Source organism: Fukomys damarensis, unplaced genomic scaffold (genome assembly GCF_012274545.1).
Source record: "Fukomys damarensis isolate Sample0158 unplaced genomic scaffold, DMR_v1.0_HiC HiC_scaffold_18, whole genome shotgun sequence".
Classification (NCBI taxonomy): Eukaryota; Metazoa; Chordata; class Mammalia; order Rodentia; family Bathyergidae; genus Fukomys; species Fukomys damarensis.
The window spans coordinates 11,456,085-11,473,284 of record NW_022900930.1 but is presented as its reverse complement, the minus strand read 5'-3'; the positions used below and the strand labels follow the sequence as shown (position 1 = coordinate 11,473,284).

The 17,200-nt window shown below is 41.9% G+C and overlaps 2 long non-coding RNA genes across 2 annotated transcripts; both read right to left on the bottom strand.

Annotated features, from left to right (window-relative positions):
* Positions 1-399: 399 nt before the first annotated feature.
* On the bottom strand, positions 400-3,124 carry LOC104860703. The gene is made up of 3 exons (XR_779773.1): positions 2,989-3,124; positions 2,300-2,404; positions 400-504 (listed from the first exon to the last, which is right to left on the bottom strand). It is a non-coding gene; the product is annotated as an uncharacterized LOC104860703 (long non-coding RNA).
* Positions 3,125-3,916: 792 nt separating this feature from the next.
* On the bottom strand, positions 3,917-17,158 carry LOC104860707. Its single transcript, XR_779774.1, has 4 exons — positions 17,064-17,158; positions 16,493-16,636; positions 6,155-6,522; positions 3,917-4,017 (listed from the first exon to the last, which is right to left on the bottom strand). It is a non-coding gene; the product is annotated as an uncharacterized LOC104860707 (long non-coding RNA).
* Positions 17,159-17,200: the final 42 nt, after the last annotated feature.

The following is a 17,200-nucleotide window of genomic DNA, read 5'->3' as shown; positions in this document are numbered from 1 at the left end:
CTGCTGCATCTCCCTTCCCCACTGATGGGGGTGGGTTCACACAGGAAAGGGAGGAGGCTGAAGCAAGAGATTCTGCAGCTAGAAAGTGCCTAGTGCCACAAGGAGCTTGCTGTAATACAGAGAGACACAGTGGAAGGCCCTGATCAACAGCTGTAGTTTTCTAATTAGCGTGATGAAGAGCAATGGATTTTAGTCACAGAGGACACATGCCACCAGAAGGAGTATCATTAATGGATGTCCTATTTCAAGCCTCATGAATATGGAGTGGCTCGTATTTTTATTTATATTTAGAGATTCATGAATATTTGTTGCTCCTTCTGGCCTTTTCTATATATGTTTAGTAATACATGCTTTATTAACTTGATGTCTCACCTGTCTTACAGATTACTTACACATCCTGTGAATTCTGTTGCTTGACCTGGTTGCTTATTCATTACTACATGTCACGTTATCTTAGAAATTTCATTCCATTTTTTCTTCTTGTCTAGGTCAGGATTGAGTGTTCTCAAAAAATACAGAAAATACACTTTACAGTGTTGATGGTCTACATGTTTACTCCTTTAAGCTTTAGAAATTTTCCTTTTCTGTATCCCTCCACCTAGCCATCTATGTATGCATCAAATCTTAATTGAACACCTACTAGTCACTAGGCAGTAGTCTAGGCTATGAGAAGATGAAGCTGACACAGTGTAGCCTTGAAAGGGTTGACAGTGCAGCATCAAAAGAGGCGTAAAAGGAAATACCAACTGTAAAGCATCATAGGCTCTGTAATGAACCCTCATACAGAAAATAGTGGGACAGAGAAACTCATGGTCAGTTTTATGGGGTGCGTGTGTCTGAGGCTGGGCGGGTGGGAGAGAGAGCAGTGTGGCTTCTTGGAGGATGTGGTGCTAGTATGTCAAAGCTGAGTATGTTCCCCAGTACAAAGTAAAGGAGCCATGTGAGGAGAGCCAGGAAGCTTTGGTGGACACGCCAAGGTGCTCCACGCTAGGAAGGGTGTCAGAAAGAGCCAGACAGTGTGAGACCTTGAATTCTAAAAGTGAGATTAGTCTGTTTCCCTAAATATTTGATTTTAAATTCTATGTAGCATGAAGGTAAACTTCATTCTGGTCCCTCTACAAATTGTGTGACTTATTTGCGAGGTCTCGATTTCCCAGGACCCCTTTTTCCTCATCTGGGAAATGGGAATAATCACCATTTAAGTCTGCAAGATTGCTATAGAGATTGGCAGATCATGGTTAGAAGTTTGCAGCACTGTGCCTGGCACCTAACATGCTTCCAGAAGATGGTGACTGTCCTGAATATAATTGTCACTGTGATGATCACCACTGCCACCAGGCTGAATGAGACATAACAACCAGGGTTTGATCTACCAGACAAGATTATTTATAGAACATTTAGTGAAGTTCAGAGAAACCTTTGTCCCCACTGGAACCAAACTGGCTTTCATCCTCTAACCTAGACAGGTAGCCGTACTGTAGCTACCTTAAAATGACGATGATGACGATGATGATGATGATGATGATGATGATGATGATGATGACGACGATAGTATATCTTGAGATTTCAAGAGTCTGTCTAAAATGTCTTTAAGTTTTATGACATTTGGAACAGTAGGTTAATTTGAAATTTACATGCAGTATATATCTAAGGTAATATCATGTAACACTGGAAAAGGAATTGTGGAAATGTCCTGAATTCTCTGCTACCTGAGCTGAGAGTGGGGAGACAGAGACTTGCCTTTGTTTGGGACTGAGAGAGGGACGGTGGGAGACACTGGGAGGTGATCTGTTTTCCCGGCATCTTTAAACATGAGAGAGAATGGAGAGAAAAACATGACCCTGGCCAGGCTGGTGGTGTGAGGAAACGATGGTTCAGGGCATCACTTTGACCCGTGTGGCTTTGTTTAAAATCATGCCAGGCAATTCCTTCAGCTTCAGGAGCAGCAGCAGCTCTTGTCAATAAATCACAGCGGATGTGGGGAAATCACGCCCAGGGTGAGTCTGGGGCTGAATCAATCCCGTGAGGCCAGTGCCCTCAAAAGCAGCTGCCAAAATTTACATTTTCCCATTTGCCCTCAGGTTCAGAACAGATACAAATCCATATACCACAGCACAGAGCCCCTGCTCTTCCTATCTGCCAGCCAGGCTCTGGGACGGGGTGGGGAACAGATGAGATGGAGGACCTGGGCCTGCTGATGGATTTGGACTCCAGATGCACCGTGACCAGGCTGCTCTGGGCATCTTTTTTTTTTTCTCATTGAGTTTATCGGTACATTTTAGGTATACGGTACAGTTACCTTCATCATTGGGATCTTGGGCATCTTTTTTAAATTTCTGGAATCTCTTGGAATGTCAGTCCCATCATTATGAATAATTAATCTCTAATAAATGTCCAAACTATACTGTGAGCAAAAGAAATTTAAACAGATATGTATTTTTAAATTACAAAATATTTGTACATCATAAGAACTTGAAGAGTACTTAACTATAGACAAAATAGAGTAAAAGTCTTCTCCTTTATATTTCTTACCCAAATCAGATGCCCTAGATGTAACCACTAATGAGATAGTGTGCATTCTTTCCAATTATTTTCTATGTATAGAATGTAATAGCACATGCTCGGAAATCAGCCTGGCTGGGTTTGAACTTGTTTACATCACATAGCACTACAGTACCTTAGATAAATTCTATAACATATTCCATGCCCCAGTTTTATCATCCTTCAAGTGGGGATAATAACAATATCTAGCTGATAGATAGTCATGAAGATTTAATAGATTTATTTATCCAATGTACACACAGAATTTATGCTTACTACCCACTAAGCACTCAATAAATGTCTGCAAAAATGGGGCCACATAAAGATAACTTTTAAAAAATTCCCTAGGAGCTTTGATTTCAAAACAAATGATAAACAAGTAGCTTAGTTTTTGGGAGGCAGGATAAATCGGACTTGCAGAAATTCTTTAACTTCAGAGATACCTACATTTCAGGAGAGGTAGTTGCTGGTCTTCCCCAGTAGAAATACCTCATGGTGGTTAAGAACGCAGACTCTGGGGCCAGACAAACAAGAACTGACCTCTGCTTACTTGTCTTATGACCATGGCACTTTATGAAACTTCTCTGAGCTTCAGTACTTTACCTGTATAACAGGGACAAAAGTTCTGTTTCAAGGATTATGTGAGATGATGCAGGGGTGGTATATTTGGCTCAGAGTAAGCACTAAAATGTGGCTATGGGCATAGGAAGTGAAAGACTTAATGTTTGCCTTTCCTTGTTTCCCAGGTACAGGTGAGGAGCACAGGGCAGGCACCATTCTCTGAAGAGTGGGGAGAACAAAACTGAAGACTGTGCTCTAGTTTTCCTGAAGGTGCCTGATTCACACACCAAATTATTTTGTATGACCTTTGGTAATTGATTTTTCTTGTATAGCAATTTGTTGGAATAGAGATTTCCAGTGTACAAAGCACTTTCAAATACATTCGATTGCTGTCCTGTTGATAGGAAGATGAGAAAGGCATCATTAGTACTGGGTTAATATTTGTTTCCAGATAAGAAAACTGAGGCTCACAAAGCATAAAGTCCTTGGCCAAGGTCACCCAGCACATGACGGAGCTAGAACAGCACCTTCATTCTGTGTCAGGCCTATCACTGCAGTGCCCCGACATGGCGTACCAAAGTCTGGAGTACTGCGCGCCACTCAGATAATATAAAGACACTGGGGCCAGGGTCTGGTTCTTAACAAACAGGCGCCAGGCAAGTATATCTATAGGTACCACCACCTCCATTACCGTGATTCTGTTTCATCCCAGATTTCTTTTCTGATCCTGTTATGGCCAGTGAAATTAATAATGCTAATCTGAAATGAGTATGAGGTCTAGGACTAAAAAGTTAGTATTTTTTTCTTACCTAGATAATCCACATTTGGAGAAGTGTGGATTTCCCTCCATATCCCATTCACATAATTTGAATCACAAGTGATTTTGCCCAAGAAACGTGGTCAGGAAAATTTCATCTATAATTGTATTGCAAGGAAGAGGATAATGGAAATTTTAATGAAAAGGCCAGCGCAATGAGACTAGGAATCAGTTCTTTTGCAATAGGAAGCAGCTACTTTGCTCAATAGGCAACAAAACCTTTAGTGTGTGTTCATGAAAATTATGATCATCTTTAGCTCTGTTGAGATTTAACCAAGGGGGAAGAAAAGAATCTTGCAAGTTCAGAGGTAGTTCACTCAGAAGTTTGTCTCCAGACTTTGAGAACATTTCAATTTTTTACACACAAACAAAGGGTACACAAAGAAAGAGGCTGGATTCTTGTCCTGAGGAATATAGATCCTCTAGATCATCAGGTGTGCATGAGATGTGTGTGTTGCTGGCTTTAAGTGATTTGTATCTCAGGAGTGATAAGAATATACGAGATTCACTGTAACCAGCCTCAGGCCTGTGCAATAAACAGGACTGAGTGGCAATGACAGCTTATTTTTCCAACAAGGCCTCGTATGGGCTCCCTGTGACTCCCAGTGACTATCCTGGGCTGGAAGTAGAAGAGAGAGGCGTGTCGTGTGTGTTTGGGAGAGCAGAGACACCGAACTTGTGGTGACTAAGCCCGTCTGGTGAACCAGCTACTAGAGACACAAAGGAGAATTTGCATAGTTTCAAGCTTTGCCACTGAGTGGCAAGAAGAGACTATGGTATCTGCCCCCCTTTCAGTCTTCCATGGAAGAGAGAATGAAATGCAATTTCACAAAAGTGGACCTGTTATAGCTCCTCAGTTTATATATGGCAGACACATCATCTACCCCAACCCAGTTCCTAACTTGCATCTCTCCTATAACTCACTGCACTACAATTTTGCTACAGGGATGAGGAACAGCTCAAATAAAACAAAACATGCACATAAAGAAGCAGAACAAAGTACTCCATTCATATTCTCCCTGGCTGTTAGGGGTGAATGGAACACCAAGGGCTAGGAGCAATGAGAAAGTACAATTCTGCTAGGCATTTCTGGGAAAAGTTTGCTCACTTGATTTTTTTGAATCTTTTTTTTTTTTTGGTACTGGGGATTGAACTCGGGTCCTTGCGCTTGCAAGGCAGGCCACCGAACTACTGAGCTAAATCCCCGGCCCATTTTTGAATCTTTATGGTAGACTTCAATAATGGCCACAGGTTCTTCCCACTGTGCTTTTGGAATTGACTTTGCCATTTCTCCCACTCAAAAGGCAGAGGCTATTTCTCAACCTCTTGCTTAGCCAGTGGCACTGTAACAAGCAAGTTATGGACCAAATGTGATTTCAGGCTAAAGCTTGCCTTCTCTTGCTCATCTCAGAAACATACAACCGTCAGCCAACATGCCAGGTGCCTGCAGATCCATGAGAGAGACCAACAAAAATCACGTGAGCTGAAGCAAACAACTCAGCTGACAGGATGGTGCTGTTTTAAGCCACTAGATTCTAGGATCTGTTTGTTACCCAGCAAAACCAAGTGGATCTAGGTCCCCCCACACACCAACCCCTGTTACTTTCTTCTTCCTGCTTGGACATAGACAAGAGACTGAAGATAGAGCAATAAACTTTTCAAAGATCATGAGAGGACAAGTACATTGCAGATCAATCTGAAGAGTCTGGCAAACTGGTGCTCTGTCAAACCAATGAATGTCTCAAGACTGCTTCCAGATGTTATATTTTGTGAGAAAAATAAAATCTTGTGTTGTCAACCTACTTGTATCATCTAGTTCTTAGTTGCAAACATTAGAACCTATTTTAGGTAGTTTAAGGAGAGAATAGTTTGTTTGTTGTTTGTTTGTTTGTTTTGGTACCGGGGATTGAGGGGATTGAACTTGGGTCCTTGTGAGGCAGGCAGTGGAACCACTGAGCTAAATCCCCAGGCCTATGGAGAGAATAGTTTAAAACAGTTTAGAGAAAATTTAGAGATCCAGAAAACCATTCCACAATTCTACCTAGCCAGGAAAAGGGCAGCAAATACAAATGAGTCAGGAGAAAAAAACCCAGTGCTGGACTGATCTAGTGGAAATGTGAGTGCTGCTGGCTCCTACTACCCTGAATAAACACCAGAATGTCCTCTGTAGCCAAACTAGGAGGACAGAAGCTTTTATCTGTGTACTATCCACGCAGCTAGTCCCATGCCACTCACCTCTGCTTCAAGATCTCGCACAGGTCACTCTATCTGGTAGAAATATATGTTTTATTCACTTCCTCTCTGGCCAGCTGGTGAGGTTGGGATTTCTGCTCTAGAGATGGCCACATGCACAACACCCAGCACTGGACACAGGATTTCCACAGCAGTTTATGGGTCACCTGGACTCACAGTGCAGCAGAAAAAGACACCACACTCCATGAAGAGCTCTCCAGGACAGAGAAAATAGGCACTGTTATATGAAGAAGGTGACTCCCATCCTGGGCGGGGGGTGATTGACTTATCTGAAAATTCCATGTGCTGGCTGGAACGGAAGTCCAGGATCCAATATTAAAGAGAGCTGTTTGGCTGGAGGACTTCATTCACTAGAGCAGAGGGGACAGGGGCTTGTGATTAGGCTATGGGAAGCTCTCCCAATTCTACCAGATGTCAAGATAGCACATATTACTGAAACTTAATTTCAGGACTTATACTACACACATCTAAAGCAAGCACCCAATCTGAAAGGGGATTTGGGGATTTGAAAAGTCTAATCTTAGCTTCTCATTCTGTAGGAAAGCAAGCTAAGGGATTGGAATGGGTGTTAAGTGAGCAATATTCTACTTCTTTTATTATTCAATGCCCCTCTTTCCTTAATTAAACTTTTAAATAAGAAAAGTTTCAAGAACATGTTCCTACCTCTGGTAATGTAACTACCCCTTGTGCAAATGAAAATGCTCTTCCTTGCTGTCCAAAAGAGAAGACTCAAAGTCTAATTGGCCAGTGCCTTTAGCTCTAGATGATATTTATACCTTCTTTAGTGCACTCATAATCTTACCTAAACATCCACTGACATGGAGACTGAAGAAATGATAGAGGAAAAAAGAAAAGAGTAGGATTGGAAACACACACACATACACACATCAGAGAAGGGCAGAAAACATAGGTAGTTACTGTCATCATTTTCTGCAGTTAGTAAGTGAAAATGAGAAGAAAGTAAGGCCCTGTTTTAGTAGCAGTGATGACAGGCAGTTGTCAAAGGGACACGGTTACGTCTCGAGTGTCCTGAAGCAGAGATAATAGTTGAACAAATTGTATGGCAACATGTTAAGCATCCACCCAGGGCTTCTGGAAATATAAGGGGAAGATTCTTTGAAAGGGCAAGAGCTGAGAGCCAGCAAAATATATGTTAGAAGTACAAAGATATAGTTATTCACCCCCCAAATTAATATCTAATTAGGAAGATGATTATTCAATGCACAAAATACATATGGAAAAAAATATGAGTAAGGCTACACTGACTCTTTAAGAAGAACTGAGACTAGAAGAGGGAGGGATTGATCGGGGATACACCCACCTGAGGAGCCAATGGATTATCATGTCTAGTGACTGCCACAGTGCTCTGCCGTGTGCTCAGAAGAGAGAAGAGCTTCAAAGGCCCAGAGAAGTTATACAACTCACTCCAGCCCACACAAGCAGAGAACGGCAGGGTGAGTGTCCCTCAATATAGTGCACCATGACCAACTGCAGTGGACTAACTTCTAGGAGATAATTCTTACGCAGGCTTCCCTCTTGGCCAAGGAAGAATACCACTGCCTAATTACAGTTCAGCCAGCTGATTTTCTTGTTCCTTCAGTAGGCAAACTTTCTCACCCAGTCATGGTTCTCAGCTGAACTTTCTTGGCTAATGGGCTAAAACAAAGAGTGATTTGTTATAATCATAGCCACTAAGCCTGGAAGTTTATTTCTTATAAGCAGCTCATCACATGAAGAATGCACTTTAATTTATTTATTTTTCCCCTAGATTGGAAGAAAGATTGGTGAAGAAAAACAACACTATTCAGGTAAAAGAGATTTTTATTTTCTTTATTTTTATGCTTAGTTACTATTTTCTGTGTATTCCCATAGAAAGATCTAAACAAATAATTCCTTGTGGCCAACTTAAGATATATAAGAAATATTTGGGGATATAGGTGAAATAATTTGGAGCCAAGAAACCTGAATTCTGCTCCTGACTTTGCCAGTGACCACTGGGAGTTAGAGTAAGTCACTTTTACCTGAGGACCTCCCTTGATTCATCTGCAAAATGACAGGGTTGGTCTGAATTCGTGGTTTCCAAGTTGCTCTTTGGGAACATAAGATTACACAATAATTCCTGAAGAGCATATAACAAGGGAGACCAAGTGGGAGAAACTTCAAGTCCCCCATTCCAGCTCAGTTTTATATATTGGGGCTTCCAGGCTAAACAAAAATCCAATCCATTCAAATCATCCAGAGAATTACCCAGGCCCTAATAATCTGTGTTTCCAAAGCATTTGGTTGATGGTTCTAAAGATAGCTCCATGCCCACATGCCTGAAATGAGTAAAATTTTGGATGGACTAAAAATAAAGAATGTTGGTTTGATTTCCAGAACAGCATAGAGAGAGTGGACTGAGAAAAATGTATTATGAGTAGAGAATTATGAGGCTTCCCTGCCAAGATATATTAATTACATAAGCATGATTTGTTCTTAGCAGCACCGCCCCAGTGTGACTACTGCTTCACTATATAACCATTTGCCTTGAGGACAGACACTGTAAGCCTCTTATAGGCTGGTACCACAGTTTCCAGCATGGAGATTAACTGTCAGAACCATCCATTGAAGTCAGTGGGAAACATGAGAGTTCAGTGTTCCTTGTTTGCTGTTGTAGAATCTTAGCCATATTAGGAATTTATTTAGCCATAGTATAAATAACTATTACTATGGCAACAAGGGAAACTACATGGCAAAGAAATTTTTAGGAGCGTCTTGAAGCAAGTGGTCATATCTACCTTAAGTCCAGAACTGCTGTTAAATGGAGTGATAGTAAAAGAGTTCTAAGAAAACAGTGTTGCCTTGCACACAGACACACACAGACACACACACACACACACACACACACACAAATTGTTGCAAATACTTAGACTTTTAGCTAGTGAAATAAATCAACAATACTTGGGACATAAAGTAAAATTAATGAATAATCTCTAGGAATCACAATAATTGGATTTTTTGTTTGTTTGCTTACAGATCAGCAAACAAGAAAGTATTATTAGGACTGTCTTCAAGCTAAGGAAGACATTTTGTGAATTACATCCTTCATGATCATTTTGTATATCCTAAAAGAACCAGAAGGAAACAGACTTGTATCTATGAGAAAAGACCTTAACTTGTTAGCAGAAGGGAATTAAACTTTTTTAGCAATGAAATAGCAGGATGGTCAAAGTGAAGTCACTGTCACATCTCTTGCCATCTGGCCATCTGTCATGGGTATTTGTCCATTTTGAGGCAAATGTCAGAGAAGAGGATCTTTATTGTCTTGATAAGTATGTATGGAGTACATACAGAAGTGTGAGCTGCTAGAATTAGTATCGAAATATCACATCCATAAAATGTTGTGTGCTAATTTTTAAAACTTTCCTTTTCTCAGTTGGTCTGTGAGAAAGTTTCAGAGACAGCATTTACACTGTGTAGGTGAAAGGACAGAAATGCAGGGACATAAATGAGCTGAAGAGCCTTAACCATAGCCACCTGGGAGTGTTACCAGCAGGACAAGGCCTTTCCACCTGGCCAGCCTTGGGGCCTAACTCTGCAGAATGAGAGACCCACCAGCAGGGGAGGGCTTTGGACAGACGCAGACCTCAACAAAGGCCCTGGAGGAGATGGAGGGGAATAGCTGGTGAAAAATGGCTGGCTCAAGACTGTTTAGGGCGGGGACTGTTGCCCTGGAGGATTAGCTGGTCTGGGATCTGGCCCTTACCTATCGTATGTATGTTCCAGCCTTTTGGCTTTCCAGGCTACACTGAGCAAAGAGGCATCTTCTTGGACCACATATAAAATATACAATTATAGTTAAGTAGAAAAGTTACAAAATTTATTTTTTAATATTTTTATTATAGCATCAGAGAGAGAAGAACAAAGAAAGGAAGGTCCTTTTATTGTTTTGGGGCTGGGCTATTGCTTATTTATGTATGTTCCAGCCTTTTGGCTTTCCAGGCTACACTGAGCAAAGAGGCATCTTCTTGGACCACATATAAAATATACAATTATAGTTAAGTAGAAAAGTTACAAAATTTATTTTTTAATATTTTTATTATAGCATCAGAGAGAGAAGAACAAAGAAAGGAAGGTCCTTTTATTGTTTTGGGGCTGGGCTATTGCTTATTTATATGGAGTGGGCTACTTTTAACCTACCACAGGCCAGAACAGGCCAGGTTGACGTTTATGGGTTCAGTCCTGCAGAAACAGGTTTGACCCCTCTGGACCACTGTGGCCTTGGCGGAGAGAAACTAAAGATAAGAGCATGAGGTCGTTTTAAGAACCAAGAGAATACAGCCTGCGATGACGGCATCAGGTCCCTAACACCTACCACCAGCAAATTTCTAGCAAGGGCTTAAGTAAGAGCTCTTGAAGGGTACAGCTGTAGGACGCAATTATGCCTTCCCCTTTCTCCTTTCCTACTCATAATTCACTTGGATTGACCTTGCTTGACTTTGCCATGACTTCTAGCCTTACTGTCCCACATACATAAGGGAGTCTTAAACATGACAGTCTCAGAAATCTTCCTCAGCTCTAGATTCCCAGAAGGATTCCCTCAGGATAAAGCATCCAAAATTACACCCATTGGCATTTGCTTTTGTTTCTGTTCTTTCTCTACCCTATAGCTGCCAAGTCACCCTATAGGTATTTGAAACTGAATAAAAGGAGTTTCTCATGGGTTTAATTTCAGTTGCTCTCTATGTTTGTGTGGGTTTTTCTTAAATGCACATATGAAGGGATCAGTCCTTAAAACTGTTCCCCAGGCACAAGTATCCTTTTAGTTCTCAGGAGCTTGGCAAGCCACATAAAGTATTCTAATTAGAAATGTGCAGTTTGAGAAAAATTTGAAGTCATGCCCTCATACAGTGGAAGAAAGGATGTCTGTTAAACTCCCTACAGACATGAAACTGAATCTCCTTGTGGAATGAGGTTTTCTAGTCTACCAAATAATTCTCTCTCCAGACTTCAGGATCTGCTCTGAGCACTGGAGCTTCAGATTATTAGCCCCATGAGTCATAAACACTAACCTCCCCCTACCATTGGTTGGATGTTTCACATGGGCACTTGATTCATCCTACTCTGTGTCCGTTCCAATGCTCAAAGTCATGGAGGGCATAAAAGTATGATACTGTAGACTGAATGAGTCAGAGGTGGTCAGCATGTAGGTTCTAGAATGTGCTAACTCCATGACCTCTTCAAACCTCAGTATCTTCATCTGCAGTATACATGGGCTTGTGGGGCTAAGTACATGCAGGGTACCCAAACAATGTCTAACTGTAGTAGCCCATAAACAATGATCACTTCTATAATGATCAAAAAGGGTAAAACAACAGATTCCTTTATTCTACAGGCATTAATTAAAAGGCTTTTATGTTCCAGACAACACACTAGGACCCTGATATGCACTGCTAAACAAAGCAGGCATAGGAGCTGTTCTCATGGAACTTGCAGTCTTGTGGGAGACATAGTTTGTATAAAACAAAAACCTATAAATATATAATGAAGCATTGTGGTAGGTGCTATGAAGGAAATGCACTGGTGCTTGAAAGTTCTGGGAAGTTACTGTAGGCAGAAGCATGTGGGCTTGGAGAACAGGAAATATTCTTGCCAAGGAGGCAGTAGGAGGTGCCTCTACAGGAGAAAGGAGTCTGGGAGAAAGAAATATTTACCACAGGAAACTCAATTTTCCTCCACTGACTCACACAATTTTAAAGATTGATCATTTATCAAATATTATTCCTCAAATCTTTTGTTCTACAGATGGGTAAACTGAGGCATAAAGTGAGTTGCCTCTAGTTGTATTGCTAGTTAATAAGACAGCAAACTTCAGAACTAGGTTTTTCTTTCCAATTACTGCCACTTATTTCTTCTTAAATATGTCAAAATATCCAGGATTTTTTCTTAAAGGATATTACAAAATATAAAATGAAGGTGTCTTCACCTATCTTGAAATTTCTGGGGGAAAAGAAAATTAGGACAAAGATCCTTAGGAAATCCTGCAAAGTTAAGCTATTTAAACTTCCCCCAGTAATACTTTTGCTTTTGAGTGCTTCTCTTTTGGCATTTGGATTAAGATAAAATCATGTTCTCACCAAATTGTGAGGAGCATCAATGGCCTAGAGCTGAGCCTGGCTGTGCGAGTTTATAGACCTTACCCATTGGACTGTGGCCCACCATGCATAGGGCAAACAACTGCTGTGCCAACTCCCAGGGGCTGCTCTGCACCAAGAGGGGGACCCTCTGCTTTCACCAACACTCAGATGCCACACAGAAGGGTGTACAATTCTAGCCCACTCTGAGGGAAGCAGTTGTCCCAGATGGAAACAGCCCAGGTTGGGGTGGATCCAGGTTTAAGTCCCCACTCAGTCACTTATTAGTAACTTTGAACAAGTTACTTAATCTCTGAGAACTTGTTTCCATAGATATAAAGTAAGAATTTGAACCTAACTTTCAGGGTTATTGTAAACCAATTAAATTGGCACCTAAAACGGTGTGTGGCACATGGTATGTAATAAATACACCTTCCCTTATTTATTTAATGAACATGTGGTTACCGTGTTCTAAGAGCATTCCAAACACTAACTCCTTACCTGCCTATCTCCCAGTGAGAGGGACTGTCCTGACAGAGGGAGGAGGTTTGAAAGGCGTGAGCTGTATCAGGAGAACTTTGGGAATGGGACGGCATTATTTTGGGTAAAAACCATCCACCCTGTCTCCCAAGCAGGCAACTTTAGGGGATTTCCTAGACTCCTCACTAGTGGTCATTATCCTTATTGCAATGAGTAATATAGTATTGATAATCTCATGGTATTTATTGACTGATTATTTACTCTCTAGATTCATCCTCTGTTATACTGTGTTGACCCATTTTCTTTATAGCAGACATATATGTGGGCCCATGTCCACCATACTAACTTCCCTGTACTTCCCACAGGCCACACATCTTGGCTTCTCTGTTGTCTTCTCCAGGAGTTTCACTGGCAACAGTCTTTTAAGCCTCATCTCAATTATTACTTCCTCTTGCCCCATAAGCCCTTTTCTGACCTAGTGGGTAGTGCAGGAAGCTCTTTCCTGGGAGACTGGTATATTGTCCACTAGCAGACTTGGAGAGTTTTAGATAGTCAGGGGCTAAATCTTAGTCACCCATTCACTTTACAAATAGTCCTTGAGTAACAAATATGTTTTGGAGATACACTGAGGCAAGATGAAGTCCTTGCTAATAAGCAGCTCAAATCCCACCCCATCTCACTGTACCAAGTCCTCCTTATAAGTGAGATGCTTAGACACTTTTGAGGTCATAGTTTTCTATGCCACCAACTCATAGTTTGATGAATTCGCCTCTATCAATATAACCAAATGTATACTATTTTGCATATAAGTTCAGAAGACTCACAGATACACTGAAGCCCATTCATGAACACCAGGTTACAGTTACAGATAATTAATTTATTGCTCCTATATCACATCTGCTCCAACTAAGCGTCATTTAAACTGGGTATCTTCTAATATGCAACAAAGGTTTCAGGTATTCTTGTTGAAAGCAATGCAAGAGTACCAACTGGGGAGGAAGAAAACAAAAGAAAGGAATAATATGAGTCATAATCTTTGAATCTCCTTCTCCTTCTGCTGTCACACTCAGACCTCATAAGAAGGATAAGAGAAGTCCTATGTGTGGAGCTCTTCTGGCTTAACAGGGACAGCCTGGCTGCAAATCCTTCTCTGACTTCCACAACTCTGTTCCTAATGCCTGGAGTCCTGCCTCGGGGATTCAGTTTTGCTCCTCACCAGTACTGTTCTGCCCCTTGTTTCATCTGGCTTCATCCACATCTGGGACATCAACCCAAAGCCTCCACAGCCTGGCCTAAGCATTCTCCTATGGTCTCCATCTTTTTATCTACCAGCTGCAGACCAGTGGATGTTCTTCTAGCCCACATGTCTATTGCCAAAAGAGCAGAACCCTGAGTGTGTGAGTGTTAGGTTCCCCCGCATGGTCTCATTATGCTTTGCTGTCTGAAATGTCCTGCTCTGTCATCCCAACCGTGACCCGCCCTACCTCCTTCCATCCATACAGGACCCTTGGAGGTCAACAGGAGATGCATGCGGGGGGAGGCCAGGGGGAGGCAAGTGAGGCATCTTAGCACAAAACCTGAAGGGCACTCATTCTCAAAAGGTTGTCCATTCTCAAAGGGATCGTCCATGTCCCAGCTATGCCCCTGTCCCGCTGGAGAGACATTCCAGTCCTTCCAGGGACTTCAGCACACTCTGGGCTAGAGATTTTCTGTTTTTAATTTCTAGCAGAGACCACATAATGATGTATAAGAAATTCTGTTGCTGAGGGTGAAAACTCATGGGGAAGAGGAAAGTATTTTATATCAAGTTTCATGGCCTGTGATTAATCCCTTTATGAAAAATGGCCATTTTAACATTGACGTGAGTAATCACACCTCTCTTTCCATCCTCACAGAGCACTTCCTGCTATAATAATTCAGGCCTAATACCCACTCAAGGAAGAGGTGTCAGCATGCTATTCCTATCTTCTGTGTCAGCCCATTTGTTTCTTAAACTCTGTCGGTATCCACTACCACACTTCCAGACATTAGTGATTCATGATGGACATCGACCGAGATTCTAAAAAGGGCATTGCCAAGAAGAACTCCACACAAAGGAGATTTCTCAAGTTGGTGACAACTCAATGACCCAGGAAGTCCATCATGAGGCTTTTGAGCTGTGAGGAACCTGCTGAAAGATTTTCAAGGCTATTGTCTACAGAAACGCAAGGTGGAATAAAAGAAAACTTCCTGGACTGAGGTCAGATCTCTTGGGTCTTAATTCCAGTTCTAATTTTGCTAAACTGCTTGACTTCCTTGGGCTTTTATTTCTTCCTATACACAAAGACAGGACTAGCCAAGAGCTACATCAATAAAGACCAGTTCAGCTTGAAAAATGGTGCCGCAGGATTTTTTTCCTGTCTTTGTCTTCTAAAAGAGTTTGACAATAACAGTGGGAGTCCAGGCTCAAGAACTGCTGTCCCAAGCTACGTGAGGAATGTGGAAGTCTCTGCTGTGCATTCATCGCTTGACCTGCGCTCCGAGGCCCTACCCCTCCTCCCTCAGAGCATCGCCCCGCACAGGATCTTGAGGGGCTGCCAACTCATTTCTCCCAGAGGCCTCCCCACTCGCCCGCTAACACCATTTCCTTCCTGCTCTGGTTTCTGACTCACTGCTGCCGTGCTCCGTGTGGTACCCTCAGAGGAGAACGCATCTAGCAAATGGCTTCGCTTGGGGCTGCTTCTCTGGTCTGCCCCTTCCGAATATTAGAAGCAAGATGACAAGTGAAACTGAATCGATCTCATATTAAAGAGCATTTCTTTGTACCTGGAAGAGTGCTTTAGCTCTGTATACATCGTCTCCTATATATATTCCATATGTACTCCACTATATATAATATGTGATCACAATGTTTAAATTTATTAACTAAAACATATGCTGCCATTAACTCCCCTCAGACTATTCCTCCTCACTTTGAATATGCTCATCCCATCATTCACGCCACTTTCCGAAGCAGCCCTGGAAGTCCTTTTTCATGACTGAGTGAGTATCTTTACAAAGTATAATTTTAAAAAAATACAGTGACAGCTGCTGCCGTGTGCCATCCAGTGGAAGGGCAGGCTCATAAAAATACTGCAGTGGGTCCTGGGCCACTCTTTCCATGATATTTAGCACCACCTGATTCCTTGCTGTTCCCCAAAGTTGAAATGACCGTGGAAAGTAAACATTTTGAATCAAATCAGAACTCCACGGCAACCGTGACAGCCCAGCCAAGGACACTCATGAAAGAGGTCTTCCAGAACTGCTTCGGGAAAGCACAAGAATGCTGGGACCAGTGTGCTTGAAGCAAGGAGGGGGTATTCTGGAGAGGAATGATTGCAATGTGTCTTTTGTGGTAACAACTTTTAAAAATGTACACATCCACTGTAATTTTCATCCTCAGCTATTTCACAATGAGCAACCATGCATATTTGCACTATTGTTTTAGTTCGAGCAGGGTCACTGGTTCATTCACATCAGTTTCTAAACATCCGTGACATTCCAAACATTTATTCCGGAGAACATATAGCGAATACATTCTTATACTTCTCCAGATATGATTTTCCTAACTACTTTTGGGAGGAAGCAACTAATGGATGACAAGGGTGGCTTTGGATAGGGAGAGGGTTGTACAGCGTGTGTGCCATTCAGATGCCACCTCTGGATGACATTTATCCATCCAGTCACACTGCATACTTCATCTTCCTACCTGAAATCAGAAGGTCATGCATGATGCTCACACAGCACAGTTACTGTCTCTGCTGGAGGAATTTCACACAAAGTCTGATCATTTCAGTGGCAAGCACTGAATTAGAAAATACATTGTTGTAATCTTGGTGCTGGGGCCTTGCTTCTGTAAAAGTATATGTGGTGAATTAGTTGAGAATAAAATCATTTTTGTGGGGAGCAAAATGATTTAATTGGAGCTCCCTAACAACGACAAGAAAGACAATAGAGAAGAAAGTGGAGACCCCTCCCATACAACTTGCTGCAGAGTCATGGATGCAAAGAGCTGCATATATAGAGGTACAGAGCACCTCTTATAGGGCTCTAATGCTCATCTTCATTTAGTCCTTACTAAGAAAGTGATAAACTCCTGGCCAGACGGGACTACAGTAAATTTGGCCAATTTTGTGTGTGTGTACTATAGTGCCAAATCGCATGTGTTGGAAACTTAATTCCCAAATTCACATGTTATTGGTATTGAGAGGTAGGATTTCTTTTGTTGGTTTGTCTGAGATGGGGTCTTCCTATGTAGTCCAGGTTGGCCTTGTACTCACTACGTAGCAGAGGCTGGTTTCGAACTCATGGTCATCCTCCCACTCCAGCCTCTTTGTTCCTGGGTCACAGGCGTGCACCATCACACATGGCAAGAGGTGGGATCTTTGAGAGGTGATTGGCTCAGCCCTTGAGAAAG